This window comes from Lagenorhynchus albirostris, chromosome 11 (assembly GCF_949774975.1).
Source record: "Lagenorhynchus albirostris chromosome 11, mLagAlb1.1, whole genome shotgun sequence".
Taxonomy (NCBI): domain Eukaryota; kingdom Metazoa; phylum Chordata; class Mammalia; order Artiodactyla; family Delphinidae; genus Lagenorhynchus; species Lagenorhynchus albirostris.
In genome coordinates, this window is record NC_083105.1 from 58,615,073 (window position 1) to 58,630,841 (window position 15,769).

The window sequence follows — 15,769 nt, forward strand, 5'->3', positions numbered from 1 at the left end:
CGGGTCCCCTGCATCGGCAGGCGTACTCTCAACCACTGCACCACCAGGGAAGACCCAATTTCTTTTAAGTATCTCCAATGGGAAAGTGAATCTCAATGAACATTAAGAGAACACTGCCACCGCCTGGATAATATAGGTCATGCACCCTTTAGCAAATACCAGGAAGAGAAAGCACAGAATTTGTAAGTAGATCAGAACTTTGAAATTTAAACCCAGCTCTATCATTTGCTGTGTTAAATTGGAAAATCTCAATCTTTTAAAACATCAGTTTCCCCTTCTACAAAATGGGCATAGTATCTGTTCTATTTCTCAGGGATAATCATGACAGTCAAATTAGATAATGACTGTAAAAGTACTTTATTGATTACAAAGCATTTTCCAAGTGTGAGACCACAGTTGATATTTACTATGCCATGTTGAGTATAACAAATCCATCTTTTTTTTATTGAATATTTTATTAACATAATAGTTGTCTAAACAAATCCATCTTATTCCTTACCGCAAATCTAAGTAAATAACCTTCAGCTTGAGAATCAGAGCCAACTCATAAATTTTAGATGCCTAATGGCAAATTTCTTTCTTTATATGTTAATGTGGACTCACTATCATTAACTTATTGAAATGTGTTGTTGAACAGAAAAATATGTTAAAATTAAAACTACTTGGAGATACCATTTCTCACCTACAAGACTGGCAAAAATCCAAAAGCTTGACAACAAACTGAGTAGTCAAACAAGTGGGAGAGACTGTAGTAAAAAGGCTGTCATATATTGTTCGTGGAAATAGAGAATAGCATAACTCCTTTTGCACTATTTAGCAAAATTACATATCATTTTACCCTTCAACCTAACAGTTCTACTTCTAGGAATATATTCCAAAGATATAATGGCAAAAATAAGAGAAAACAATATGTACAATGCATATCCAGACCAGTAAGCAAGGAAGCTATCAAAGAATACTGGGGTTGGGCTTCCCTGGTGGCGCAGTGGTTGAGAGTCTGCCTGCCGATGCAGGGGACACGGGTTCGTGCCCCAGTCCAGGAAGATCCCACGTGCCGCGGAGCGGCTGGGCCCGTGAGCCATGGCCGCTGAGCCTGTGCGTCCGGAGCCTGTGCTCCGCAATGGGAGAGGCCACAACAGTGAGAGGCCCGTGTAACGCAAAAAAAAAAAAAAAAAAAAAAGAATACTGGGGTTGTTTTACTGCACACTTTAAATTCGTAATCTTAAAAAATGAGATTTGAATTTTTATTGAGTACCTTTAAAAAGGTAGCATCAGGGGCTTCCCTGGTGGCACAGTGGTTGAGAGTCCGCCTGCCGATGCAGGGGACGCGGGTTCGTGCCCCGGTCCAGGAATATCCCACATGCCACGGAGCGGCTGGGCCCGTGAGCCATGGCCGCTGACCCTGCGCGTCCAGAGCCTGTGCTCCGCAGCGGGAGAGGCCACAGCAGTGAGAGGCCCGCGTACAGCAAAAAAAAAAAAAAAAAAGGTAGCATCAAAATTATAAAATTAGGGCTTCCCTGGTGGCACAGTGGTTGAGAGTCTGCCTGCCGATGCAAGGTACACAGGTTCGTGCTCCGGTCCGGGAAGATCCCACATGCCGCAGAGCGGCTAGGCCCGTGAGCCATGGCCACTGAGCCTGCGCGTCCGGAGCCTGCACGTCCGGAGCCTGTGCTCTGCAACGGGAGAGGCCGCAACAGTGAGCTCAAGGCCCGTGTACCGCAAAAAAAAAAAAATTATAAAATTAACATCTGTTATGAATCATATCTAAAACTGGGTATAAACAGAAATTTTATTTCCTGATTTAATTTCAGGGGAACTAATGTTTAGGAAAGCTATTAGGTGAATGTTTGTTTGTTTATTTATTTTAATACAGCAGGTTCTTATTACACATCCATTTTATACACATCAGTGTATACATGTCAATTCCAATCGCCCAATTCATCACACCACCATCCCCACCCCCCCGCGGCTTTCCCACCTTGGTGTCCATACAATTGTCCTCTATATCTGTGTCTCAACTTCTGCCCTGCAAACCAGTTCATCTGTACCATTTTTCTAGGTTCCACATATATGCGTTAATATACAATATTTGTTTTTCTCTTTCTGACTTACTTCACTCTGTATGACAGTCTCTAGATCCATCCACGGCTCAACAAATGACCCAATTTTGTTCCTTTTTATGGATGAGTAATATTCCATTGTATATATGTACCACATCTTCTTTATCCATTTGTCTGTCGATGGGCATTAGGTTGCTTCCATGACCTGGCTATTGTAAATAGTGCTGCAGTGAACACTGGGGTGCATGTGTCTTTTTGAATTATGGTTTTCTCGGGGTATATGCCCAGTAGTGTGATTGCTGGATCATTTGGTAATTCTATTTTTAGTTTTTTAAGGAACCTCCATACTGTTCTCCATAGTGGCTGTATCAATTTACATTCCCACCAACAGTGCAAGAGGATTCCCTTTTCTCCACACCCTCTCCAGCATTTGTTGTCTGTAGATTTTCTGATGATGTCCATTCTAACTGGTGTGAGGTGATACCTCATTGTAGTTTTGATTTGCATTTCTCTAATAATTAGTGATGTTGAGCAGCTTTTCAAGTAATTCTTGGCCATCTGTACGTCTTCTTTGGAGAAATGTCTATTTAGGTCTTGTGCCCATTTTTGGATTGGGTTGTTTGTTTCTTTAATATTGAGCTGCATGAGTTGTTTATATATTTTGGAGATTAATCCTTTGTCCGTTGATTCATTTGCAAATATTTTCTCCCATTCTGAGGGTTGTCTTTTCATCTTGCTTATGGTTTCCTTTGCTGTGTAAAAGCTTTTAAGTTTCATTAGGTCTCATTTGTTTATTTTGGTTTTTATTTCCATTACTCTAGGAGGTGGATCAAAAAAGATCTTGCTGTGATTTATGTCAAAGAGTGTTCTTCCTATGTTTTCCTCTAAGAGTTTTATAGTGTCCGGTCTTACATTTAGGTCTCTAACCCATTTTTGAGTTTATTTTTGTGTATGGCGTTAGGGAGTGTTCTAATTTCATTCTTTTATACGTAGCTGTCCAGTTTTCCCAGCACCATTTTTTTTTTTTTTTTCAGTACGCGGGCCTCCCACTGTTGTGGCCTCTCTCGTTGCAGAGCACAGGCTCCGGACACACAGGCTCAGCGGCCATGGCTCACGGGCCCAGCCGCTCCGCGGCATGTGGGATCTTCCTGGACCGGGGCACGAACCCGTGTCCCCTGCATCTCAACCACTGCGCCACCAGAGAAGCCCCCCAGCACCACTTATTGAAGAGACTGTCTTTTCTCCATTGTATATCCTTGCCTCCTTTGTCATAGGTTAGTTGACCATATGTGCGTGGGTTTAACTCTGGGCTTTCTATCTTGTTCCATTGATCTATGTTTCTGTTTTTGTGCCAGTACCATATTCTCTTGATTACTGTAGCTTTATAGTATAGTCTGAAGTCAGGGAGTCTGATTCCTCCAGCTCCATTTTTTCCCCTCAAGACTGCTTTGGCTATTCGGGGTCTTTTGTGTCTCCATACAAATTTTAAGATTCTTTGTTCCAGTTCCGTAAAAAATGCCATTGGTAATTCAATAGGGATTGCATTGAATCTGTAGATTGCTTTGAGTAGTATAGTCATTTTCACAATATTGATTCTTCCAATCCAAGAACATGGTGTATCTCTCCATCTGTTGGTATCATCTTTAATTTCTTTCATCAGTGTCTTATAGTTTTCTGCATACAGGTTTTTTGTCTCCCTAGGTAGGTTTATTCCTAGGTATTTTATTCTTTTTGTTGCAATGGTAAATGGAAGTGTTTCCTTAATTTCTCTTTCAGATTTTTCATCGTTAGTGTATAGGAATGCAAGAGATTTCTGTGCATTAATTTTGTATCCTGCAACTTTACCAAATTCATTGATTAGCTCTAGTAGTTTTCTGGTGGCATTTTTAGGATTCTCTATGTATAGTATCATGTCATCTGCAAACAGTGACAATTTTACTTCTTCTTTTCCAATTTGTATTCTTTTTATTTCTTTTTCTTCTCTGATTGCCATGGCTAGGACTTCCAAAACTAAGTTGAATAATAGTGGTGAGAGCGGACATCCTTGTCTTGTTCCTGATCTTAGAGGAAATGCTTTCAGTTTTTCACCATTGTTTGCTGTGGGCTTGTCATGTATGGCCTTTATTATGTTGAGGTAGGTTCCCTCTATGCCCACTTTCTGGAGAGTTTTTATCCTAAATGGGTGTCAAATTTTGTCAAAAGCTTTTTCTGCATCTATTGAGATGATCATATGGTTTTTATTCTTCAATTTGTTAATATGGTGTATCACACTGATGATTTGCATATACTGAAGAATTCTTGCATCCCTGGGATAAATCCCACTTGATCATGGTGTATGACCCTTTTAATGTGCTGTTGGATTCTGTTTGCTAGTATTTTGCTGAGGATTTTTGCATGCTGAGGATTTTGCATATATTCATCAGTGATATTGGTCTGTAATTTTGTTTTTTTGTAGTATCTTTGTCTGGTTTTGGTATCAGGGTGATGGTGGCCTCATAGAATGAGTTTGGGAGTGTTCCTTCCTCTGCAATTTTTTTGGAAGAGTTTGAGAAGGATGGGTGTTAGCTCTTCTCTAAATGTTTGATAGAATTCACCTGTGAAGTCATCTGGTCCTGGACTTTTGTTGGAAGATTTTTAATCACAGTTTCAATTTCATTACTTGTGATTGGTCTGTTCATACTTTCTATTTCTTCCTGGTTCAGTCTTGGAAGCTTATACCTTTCTAAGAATTTGTCCATTTCTTCCAGTTGTCCATTTAATTGGCATAGAGCTGCTTGTAGTAGTCTCTTAGGATGCTTTGTATTTCTGCGGTGTCTGTTGTAACTTCTCCTTTTTCATTTCTAATTTTATTGATTTGAGTCCTCTCCCTCTTTTTCTTGATGAGTCTGGCTAATGGTTTATCAATCTTGTTTATCTTCTCAAAGAACCAGCTTTTAGTTTTATTGATCTTTGCTATTGCTTTCTTTGCTTCTATTTCATTTATTTCTGCTCTGATCTTTATGATTTCTTTCTTTCTGCTAACCTTAGGTTTTGTTTGTTCTTCTTTCTCTAGTTCCTTTAGGTGTAAGGTTAGATTATTTATTTGAGATTTTTCTTGTTTCTTGAGGTAGGCTTGTATAGCTATAAACTTCCCTCTTAGAACTGTTTTTGCTGTATCCCATAGGTTTTGTTTTGTTTTGTTTTTTTGCGGTACGCAGGCCTCTCACTGTTGTGGCCTCTCCCGTTGTGGAGCACAGGCTCCGGACGCGCAGGCTCAGCGGCCATGGCTCATGGGCCCAGCTGCTCCACGGCATGTGGGATCTTCCCGGACCGGGGCACGAACCCGTGTCCCTGCATCAGCAGGCGGACGTTCAACCACTGCGCCACCAGGGAAGCCCATCCCATAGGTTTTGGATCATTGTGTTTTCATTGTCATTTGTCTCTAGGTATTTTTTGATTTCCTCTTTGATTTCTTCAGTGATCTCTTGGTTATTTAGTAACGTATTGTTTAGCCTTCATGTGTTTGTGTTTTTTACGGTTTTTTCCCTGTAACTGATTTCTAATCTCATAGCATTGTGGTCAGAAAAGATGCTTGATATGATTTCAATTTTCTTAAATTTACTGAGGCTTGATTTGTGAACCAAGATGTGATCTATCCTGGAGAATGTTCCGTGCACACTTGAGAAGAAAGTGTAATCTGCTGTTTTTGGATGGAATGTCCTATAAATATCAATTAAACCTATCTGGTCTATTGTATCATTTAAAGCTTCTGTTTCCGTATTTATTTTCATTTTGGATGATCTGTCCATTGATGTAAGTGAGGTGTTAAAGTCCCCGCTATTATTGTGTTACTGTCGATTTCCTCTTTTATAGCTGTTAGCAGTTGCCTTATGTATTGAGGTACTCCTATGTTGGGTGCACATATATTTATAATTGTTACATCTTCTTCTTGGATTGATCCCTTGATTATTATGTAGTGTCCTTCCTTGTCTCTTGTAACAGTCTTTATTTTAAAGTCTATTTTATCTGATATGATAAAATCAGCTTTCTTTTGATTTCCATTTGCATGGAATATCTTTTTCCATCCTCTCACTTTCAGTCTGTATGTGTCCCTAAGTCTGAAGTGGGTCTCCTGTAGACAGCATAAATATGGGTCTTGTTTTTGTATCCATTCAGCAACTGTGTCTTTTGGTTGGAGCATTTAAGCCATTTATGTTTAAGGTAATTATCAATATGTATGTTCCTATTACCATTTTCTTAATTGTTTTGGGTTTGGTTTTGTAGGTCCTTTTCTTCTCTTGTGTTTCCCAGTTAGAGAAGTTCCTTTAGCATTTGTTGTAGAGCTGGTTTGGTGGTGCTGAATTCTCTTAGCTTTTGTTTGTCTGTAAAGCTTTTGATTTCTCCATTGAATATGAATGAGATCCTTGCCAGGTACAGTAATCTTGGTTGTAGGTTCTTCCCTTTCATCACTTTAAGTATATCATGCCACTCCTTTCTGGCTTGTAGAGTTTCTGCTGAGAAATCAGCTGTTAACTTTATGGGAGTTCCCTTGTATGTTATTTGTCGTTTTTCCCTTGCTGCTTTCAATAATTTTTCTTTGTCTTTAATTTTTACCAATTTGATTACTATGTGTCTCGGTGTGTTTCTCCTTGGGTTTATCCTGTATGGGACTCGCTGTGCTTCCTGGACTTGGGTGGCTATTTCCTTTCCCATGTTAGGGAAGTTTTCATCTATAATCCCTTCAAATATTTTCTCAGGTCCTTTCTCTCTCTCTCCCCCTTCTGGGACCCCTATAATGCGAATGTTGTTGCGTTTAATATTGTCCCAGAGATCTCTTAGGCTGTCTTCATTTCTTTTCATTCTTTTTTCTTTATTCTGTTCTGTAGCAGTGAATTCCACCATTCTGTCTTCCAGGTCACTTATCCATTCTTCTGCCTCAGTTATTCTGCTATTGATCCCTTCTAGTGTAGTTTTCATGTCAGTTATTGTATTGTTCATCTCTGTTTGTTTGTTCTTTAATTCTTCTAGGTCTTTGTTAAACATTTATTGCATCTTCTCAATCTTTGCCTCCATTCTTTTTCCGAGGTCCGGGATCATCTTCACTATCATTATTCTGAATTCTTTTTCTGGAAGGTTGCCTATCTCCACTTCATTTAGTTGTTTTTCTGGGGTTTTATCTTGTTCCTTCATCTGGTGCATAGCCCTCTGACTTTTCATCTTGTCTATCTTTCTGTGAATGTAGTTTTTGATCCACAGGCTGCAGGATTGTAGTTCTTCTTGCTTCTGCTGTCTGCCCTCTGGTGCATCTAGGTGAATGTTTTATAAATTACTGTTCCTAATTTTTGGTCATACCCTCATGATTCCAGCAAGCTAGTCCTATCTTCTAAGATATGTATCAAACCTAGTACACATTAAAAATCCTATAAGGTCCTAGGTAGTTTTCATTTAATTATTCATTAAAGAAACACTTATTCTCCTATTGTAACAAGTGTGAAGTCTTTCGACTGTTAATAAAAGATCTGTCAACCATCAAAAAAACAAAACAAAACTACTTGGGGTTGTGTCAAAGAATTCAAGAGTCAACTTGAGGGGACTCCCACTGTCCAGAGATGGGACATTTGAGCATCAAAAAGAATAACAACTGCAAAGAATGTAAACATATCATAGTTGTTCAAAATCATAATAATTTTTAAAACTCTGATAACCTTTGGAGGATATTACAGAACCAACTTATTATTCTATAACTTAGCAAATAAAGAGAAACAGATCAAATATACAGCCTACCTTTTCTATATGAACTGTATCCCTGAATGACCAAATAGTTGACAAAGCAAAGTCCTTATTTATAGAAGAATTTAAAATAATAAATAAGGAATGATAGAATAGCACCACTTTGCAACCCCTAGTGAAACAGTTCATTTGGGTAATGATTATCAAAGGTTATTAAAAATCATTAGGTTAAAATCTGATTGGGTATCATAAGGAAAAAAAACTATATACAAATATCCCTTATGAATGTAGATGTAAAAAACCTCAACAAAATTATTAGCAAACCAAGGGACTTCCCTGGTGGCGCAGTGGTTAAGAATCCACCTGCCAATGCAGGGGACACAGGTTCGAGCCCTAGTCCAGGAAGATCCCACATGCCGCGGAACAACTAAGCCCTTGTGCCTCAACTACTGAGACTGTGCTCTAGAGTCCGCAAGCCACAACTACCGAGCCCACATGCTACAACTACTGAAGCCCACATGCCTAGAGCCCATGCTCCGCAACTAGAGAAGCCACAGCAATGAGAAGCCCACTCACCACAACTAGAGAAAGCCCACGCGCAGCAACAAAGACCCAATAGAGCCAAAAATAAATAAATTAAATAACTAAATTTATTTTAAAAAATATTAGCAAACTGAATTCAGGAACATATAAAAAAGGTGTAAACACCATGATCAACTGCAGTTAGTGCCAGGAACCCAAGGCTGGTTAAATGTTCAAAAATCAAGTAATGTAATTTGGCATATTAAAAGAATAAAGGCAAAATCCCCATGATCATCTCAGTAAATGCAGAACTAGCATTTGACAAAATCTGATACTCATTCATGATAAAATCTCCTAGCTAATAATAGGAGGAAATTTCTTCATTTTGATAGAAAAAAAGTTATAAAAACCTTACAGCTAACTTCATACCTAACACTAAAAGGCTGAATGCATTCCCTGTAAAATCAGGAACAAGGCAAAGGTGTCTGCTCTCACCATTTCTATTCAACATTATGCTGGAAGTTCTAGACAATGCCCTAAGAAAAAGCAGACAAACAACAAAAACAAAAACAAATAGCTTAAAGGAATCCAGATTGGAAAGGAAGAAATAAGACTGTCCTTATTCAAGACATGACAGTCTATGTAGAAAATCCCACAATAAAACTACTAGAATTAGTAAATGAGTCCAGGGAGGTCACAGGATACAAGATCAATATACAGAAATCAACTATATTTCTATACACTGGCAATAAACAGACTGAAATGAAATTAAGAAAACAATTCCATTCATAATAATATCAAAAGGAATTAAATAGGAATAAATTTAACAAAACAAATGTAAAATTTATACACCAAAAAGTATAAAACATTGCTGAGAGAAATTAAAGAAGTAATTGTTAAGATGGTAATTTCCCCCAAATTGATATATAGTTTCAATGCAATTCCTCTCAAAATCCTAGTAGGGTTCTTTGTAGAAGTTGATAAGCTGATGAAAGTGCAAAAGACCTAGGAGAACCAAAACAATTTTGAAAAAGAACAATTGAAAGATTTACACTAACTGTAATTGATTTCAAAGCTTATGAGAAAGCTAAAGTACTCAAGAGAATGTGGTATTATTATAAAGATAGGAATGTAGATCAATGGAACAGAATTTTGAGACCAGAAAGAAACCCTTATATTAATGGTCAACTGATTTTCAACAAAGGTGTCAAGACAATTCAATGAGGAAAGAATTTTTCCACAAATAGTGCTGGAATAATTGGATATCCACATGCAAAAAAGAAAAACTTAGACCCTTACCTCATACCATACACAAAAATTAATTCAAAATGGATCACAGAATTAAATGAAAAAGCTTAAAACTATAGTCTTCTAGAAGAAAACAGGAGAAAATCTTCATGACTCTGGGCTAGCAGAATTCCCAGAGACAACACCAAAAGCATGAGGCATAAAAGAAAAATATGATAAATTAGACTTCAATAAAATTTAAAACTTTTGACTTTTAAGAGATACAATTAAGAAAATGAAAAAACAAGCCGCTGGCTGGAAGAAAATATTGCAAATCACATATCTGATAAAAGACTTGTATCTAGAATATACAAAGAACTCTTATAACTCAATAATAAGGCAATAACCCAATTTAAAAATGTACAGAAGACTTGAATAGACACTTCACCAAAGACACCCAAATGACTAATAAGCACATAAAAAGCTGTTCAGAATCATTGGGTTTTAGGGAAATGCAAATTAAAACCACAATGAGATACTACTATATGCCCATTAGAATGGCTATAATAAAAAAGACAGACAATAGTAAGTGTTGATGAGGATGTAGAGAAACCAAAACTCTCATACATTGCTGGTGGGAATTTAAAATGGTAAGCCACTTTGGAAAACTGGCAGTTTCTTAAAAAGTTAATCACATCTTTACCACATAGCTTTATAAAGTTTTGATATCCTGTAGAGAAGTCCAGACCCTTCTTCACTCTTTTACAAAATTATCTTGGCTTCTGTTTTGTCTTCTACTATCAATAAAATTTTAGGATTCATGAAAATTCTGTGCAAAACCCTGTTGAGATTTTAATTGGAATTGTATTAAGTTTATAAGTTACTTTGGGGAGAGCCTCCATATTTTTGATTGTTTCCCTCCATTTAACACAGTATATTAGTTGTCTATTGCTGCATAAAATATTATCATTAACTTAGTAGTATATAACAACACATATTTATTATCTCACAGTTTCTATGGGTCAGTTGTCTGGGCATGGCTTAGCTAGGCTACAGTCAGCGTTGGCCAGGGCTGAGTTCTCATCTAAGGCTCAAGTTGGGAAGGATCCACTTCTGTCACATGATTTTTGGCAGCATTCAGTTCCTTGCAGGCTGTTGGATGAGGGCCTCAATTTCTTGCTGCGTGTTGGCTAGGGGCTGCCTTCAGTTCCTTATCATGTGGCCTTCTCCTTAGGACAGCTCACAAAATGGCAGTTTGCTTCTTGAATGCCAACAAGGGAGAGTAACCTTTGCCAGATTTTATTTCTTAAAAGCAAATCAGGGCTTCCCTGGTGGCGCAGTGGTTGAGAATCTGCCTGCTAATGCAGGGGACACGGGTTCGAGCACTGGTCTGGGAGGATCCCACATGCCGCGGAGCAACTAGGCCCGTGAGCCACAACTACTGAGCCTGCGCGTCTGGAGCCTGCGCTCCGCAACAAGAGAGGCCGCGATAGTGAGAGGCCCGTGCACCGCGATGAAGAGTGGCCCCCGCTTGCCACAACTAGGGAAAGCCCTTGCACAGAAACGAAGACCCAACACAGCAAAAATAAATAAAAATAAATTTAAAAAAGCAAATCACAGCTCCCATTCATACTCAAGAGGAAGGGTTTACACAAGGCATGAATATCAGGAGGCGGGGATCATGGGAGCCAGCTTAGAATTTGCAATATACGGTATACCTTTCCATTAACTAATTTCTCCCTAAAATTCTTACGCATCCTATAATAGGTTTATTCATGTGCACTTCTCAGTTTGTAATGCCATAAGAAATAGGTATAATTATTACTTCAATATAGGAATGCTATTGAATTCTGGATACTGATCTTTTATCTAGCAAACTTGTTTAACTCTCTTATTAGCCCCAACAATTTACCTGTCACTTGGATTTTCCTCATAAATATCACTTGTGAATAATGACAATTTTGTATCTTTTCTTGTAACCTTTATATCTTTTGCTTATTTTTCTTGTCTTACTGGACAATAATAAGACCTCCAATAAAATATTTAACAGAAGTTGTGATACCAGGCCTGTTACCTGAAAAACCCTTTGTCAGGTTTATCAGGATATTCCTTTCCTTGTCTAGTTTGCTAAGAACTTTGAAGATGAATAGGTATTTAATTTTATCAAATACTTCTTCTGCAGTGACCAGGAGGATCAAATAGATTTTCTCTCTTAATCTGTTGATTTGGTAATTATGCACATTTTCTAATGTTAACCATTCTAGCATCCTTGAGATAAAAATTCCTTGATCATAAAACGTATGTTTTATGATTTTTGCACCTATGTCTTTATAATTATCTTTCCTAAACTGTCCTTGTCTGGTTTTGGTTTTAAAATATACAGTAATTTAACAAAACAAGTTGTAAAGTTTTTCTTCTTTTTCTATTTCATGGAACAAAGTGCATAAGATTGGGATTATCTGTCCATTGAAAGTTTCACAGCACTCCCACATAAAACTATCTGTATTTTTTTTTCTGCGTAAATGTTTAAACTACAAACTTCTCATCTCAAACAGGCTCTTAGATATTTCCCAACACTCCTACAAGATTCTAGTTAGTGCCTTCTCTTACTTCTACAAAAGCTATTCTAAATATTTACCATTCTCAAGCTTTCTACCTCACTTTTTCTCCCTGTAATCTTAGCATATAATATTCACCTGCTATCTTCAACCTTTTCATCTCTACTGGCTTTCCTCCTCAGCATACTGAGATGATGATTTTCTTAAAAAGACAAAACAAAAACAAACATGCAAAACAAACAAAATCCCCTTCCCTGAACTATAGATTCTTCTCTAGCTATTCTTGTTCTTTTAATTTTCCCCATAGTCAAGAGTAATCTGGACTTCCCTGGTGGCACAGTGGTTAAGAATCTGCCTGCCAATGCAGGGGACACAGGTTTGACCCCTGGCCCGGGAAGATCCCACATGCCACGGAGCAACTAAGCCCATGTGCCACAACTACTAAGCCTGTGCTCTAGAGCCCACAAACCACAACTACTGAGCCCGTGTGCCACAACTACTAAAGCCCATGCACCCAGAGCCCGTGCTCCGCTACGAGAAGCCACCACAGTGAGAGATCCACGCACTGCAGTGAAGAGTAGCCTCCACTCGTCACAACTAGAGAAAGCCTGCGCACAGCAACAAAGACCCAACGCAGCAAAAATAAAAAATTATAAAATGAATAAATAAATCTTTTTTTAAAAAAAGAGTAATCTACATTTGCTAAGTGTCCTCATCTCTCATTTGTTTTTTTCCCCATCCATTTTTCTCTATATTTTAAGTTATGGTAGATTTGGGAAATCATCAATGGGTTCCATAAAAACACAACGTAACCAGATTTGCATTTCTGAAAGATCACTTGTGGCTATGCTGTTAAGAATAGAAGTGAGTGAAACTGATGGGAGGGAGAACTGAATTAAGAAGCTTAACTAGAATAGCAAGAATGGGGAGAAGTAGATGGATTTGAGACGTATTATAGGATCTGAAGGATGAGGAAATCAAAGGTTACACGTGATTCCAGCTGAATAATGGATTTTGATATTCATTGAAGAGAAAATACAGATGAAGAAATCTGACTACGTAAAGATAAAAAATTCCTACATGGCAAAACTGCAAAAGGAAAACCAAAAGTCAAATGATAAACTGGGAGGAGGAGGAATGTATGCAACTCATTTCACAAAAGGCTAATATCCAACAAAAACATAGGAAAATACATGAATAATTCATAAAAACGGAAACACAAATGGTTCTTAAACACATAAAAAGATGCTCAACCTCATTGGTAATTTTTAAAAAGTAAAATAAAAACAACACTAAAAAAAAAAACAAACACTGAGATAGCATTTTATACCTATTGGAAAAACAAACATTAAAAAACAAAGTGATAATGAACTGAGGTAAGGGTGGAAAAACAAGTACTCTTCTGATTGTTGGTGAGACTGGAAAATGGTATGACCAATATGGAAGGCAATATGGCAACATCTATCAAAATTACAAATGTATAGACCTTTTTATTTTAATAAATTTATTTATTTATTTTTGGCTGCGTTGGGTCTTCGTTGTTGCATGTGGGCTCTTGGACTCAGCAATTCTACTTCTAGGATTCAACTTACAGTTATATTTGCAAACTTGCAAAATAAAAGGATATATAATCTTATTCACTGCAGCATTGTATTAGCTAAGGTAACCATAAAATAAATTGTTTTGTTTTGTCCAAATCGGGACACTTTTATAAGAGAAAGGGACACTATTAATATTTAAGCTGGACATATATACACTACCAAATGTAAAACAGATAGCTAGTGGGAAGCAGCAGCATAGCACAAGGAGATTAGCTTGGTGTTTTGTGACCACCTAGAGGGGTAGGATAGGGAGGGTGGGAGGGAGACGCAAGAGGGAGGAGATATGGGGATATATGTATATGTATAGCTGATTCGCTATGTTACAAAGCAGAAACTAACACATCATTGTAAAGCATTTATATTCCAATAAAGAAAAAAAAAATTTAAGCTGGGACAATTGGCATAGCTGAGACTGTCCCAAACAAACCAGGAAATGAAGTCATTCTAATAATAACAAAAGATGGAAAACAATACAAATATTCACCAATAGGGGATTTTTAAAATAATAATGATACATCCAGACAATGGAATACTACATAGCCATAAAAGGAAGCACATTATACACTGATTTGGAAGGTTCTCCAAGATGTATAGTAAAAAAAAAAAAATTTTAAGGAAAAATATAAAACAGTGCTTATATTATGTTACCATTTGTGTAAAAGAGGAAAAATATAATTGCTTAGACATGAATAAAATATATCTGGAAGGATATATAGAAAACCAATAACAACGTTTGCCACTGGAAAGGGGAAGTGGGTAGCTAGGAAACAGAAACAGGAGGGTGACTTCACCATATGCCCACTTGTACCTTTTGAACTTTGAACCAGATGAATAAATAAAATTTTAAAAGAAAATGGTCCTATTAATGAGTTGGCTAATTGATAAGTTTTATGACCTATATTTTTTCCCTGCTTGAGCTTATATGCTGAATAATAATAATTCTGTTGAAACAATCACAACATTGTTAATCGGCTATACCCCAATATAAAATAAAAAGTTAAAAAAAAAAATTTTTAGGGTTTCCCTGGTGGCGCAGTGGTTGAGAGTCTGCCTGCCGATGCAGGGGACATGGGTTCGTGCCCCGGTCCGGGAAGATCCCACATGCCGCGGAGCGGCTGGGCCCGTGAGCCATGGCCGCTGAGCCTGCGCGTCCGAAGCCTGTGCTCCGCAACGGGAGAGGCCACAACAGTGAGAGGCCCTCGTACCGCAAAAAAAAAAAAAAAAAAAAAAAAAAACTTATTCCAATACACGTGCTTAACTAATGATGTCTTAGGAGTTTTTAAACATATTAATCTATTTGCTGACCTTGATGAATTATTATTTAAACTTTCAACTCCACTGAATCCCTTAAAGCCTATGAGCCTAAAGCAACACAATGGCAGCATCAGCTTAGTTTCACCATAATAAATAACAACTGAGCATAAAGAAGTGGTAAGTGTAACAACTTTTTCAAATAACTTGGTGATGGAAGGAATACAGATAAGAGTAAAAATATATCAATTATATCTCAAATTTTAAAAAAAGAAAAAAAGCAATATTGATGGAAAATCTGAATTGCATAAAGTTACTTAACTGAAATATATTTTAATTTAATCACACACAAAAAGAGTCAAAATATAGTGGCTGTTTCTTAAGATGGCAGAGTCTTGAGCATATTTAAATGCTGAATGATGGAGTCATCAGAAGAAGTTGAAAAATAGAGCAAAGTAAGTAGAGAGATTAACCTGAGAGTGGAGGAAGGAGTCCTCTTAAATAGTATCTGAAGAGATAGATGTTGGTTAGGAGTGTAATGGCAAGCAAATTGAGGGCTTCTTTATGAAGCAATGGGATGGTAAGTTTAAATGAAAGGAGCTTTAAAAGAAGGTTTACTATGGAGTTGCCTTTGGGCTGTGGCTGAATATTCTTATCACAGTATTCAAAACTCTTCATAATGCAGCCCCCAGTATACCCTCAGCTTCACTGGTCCACATATTCTCACTCCCAACCAAACTCACTCCAACCAAACTCATCTAGAGTCCCTCAACTGTTCCTCTCATGATGTTTGTTCTTGCAGAGCTCTCTGTCTGGAACACCTTTCTCCTTATGTGCCTGC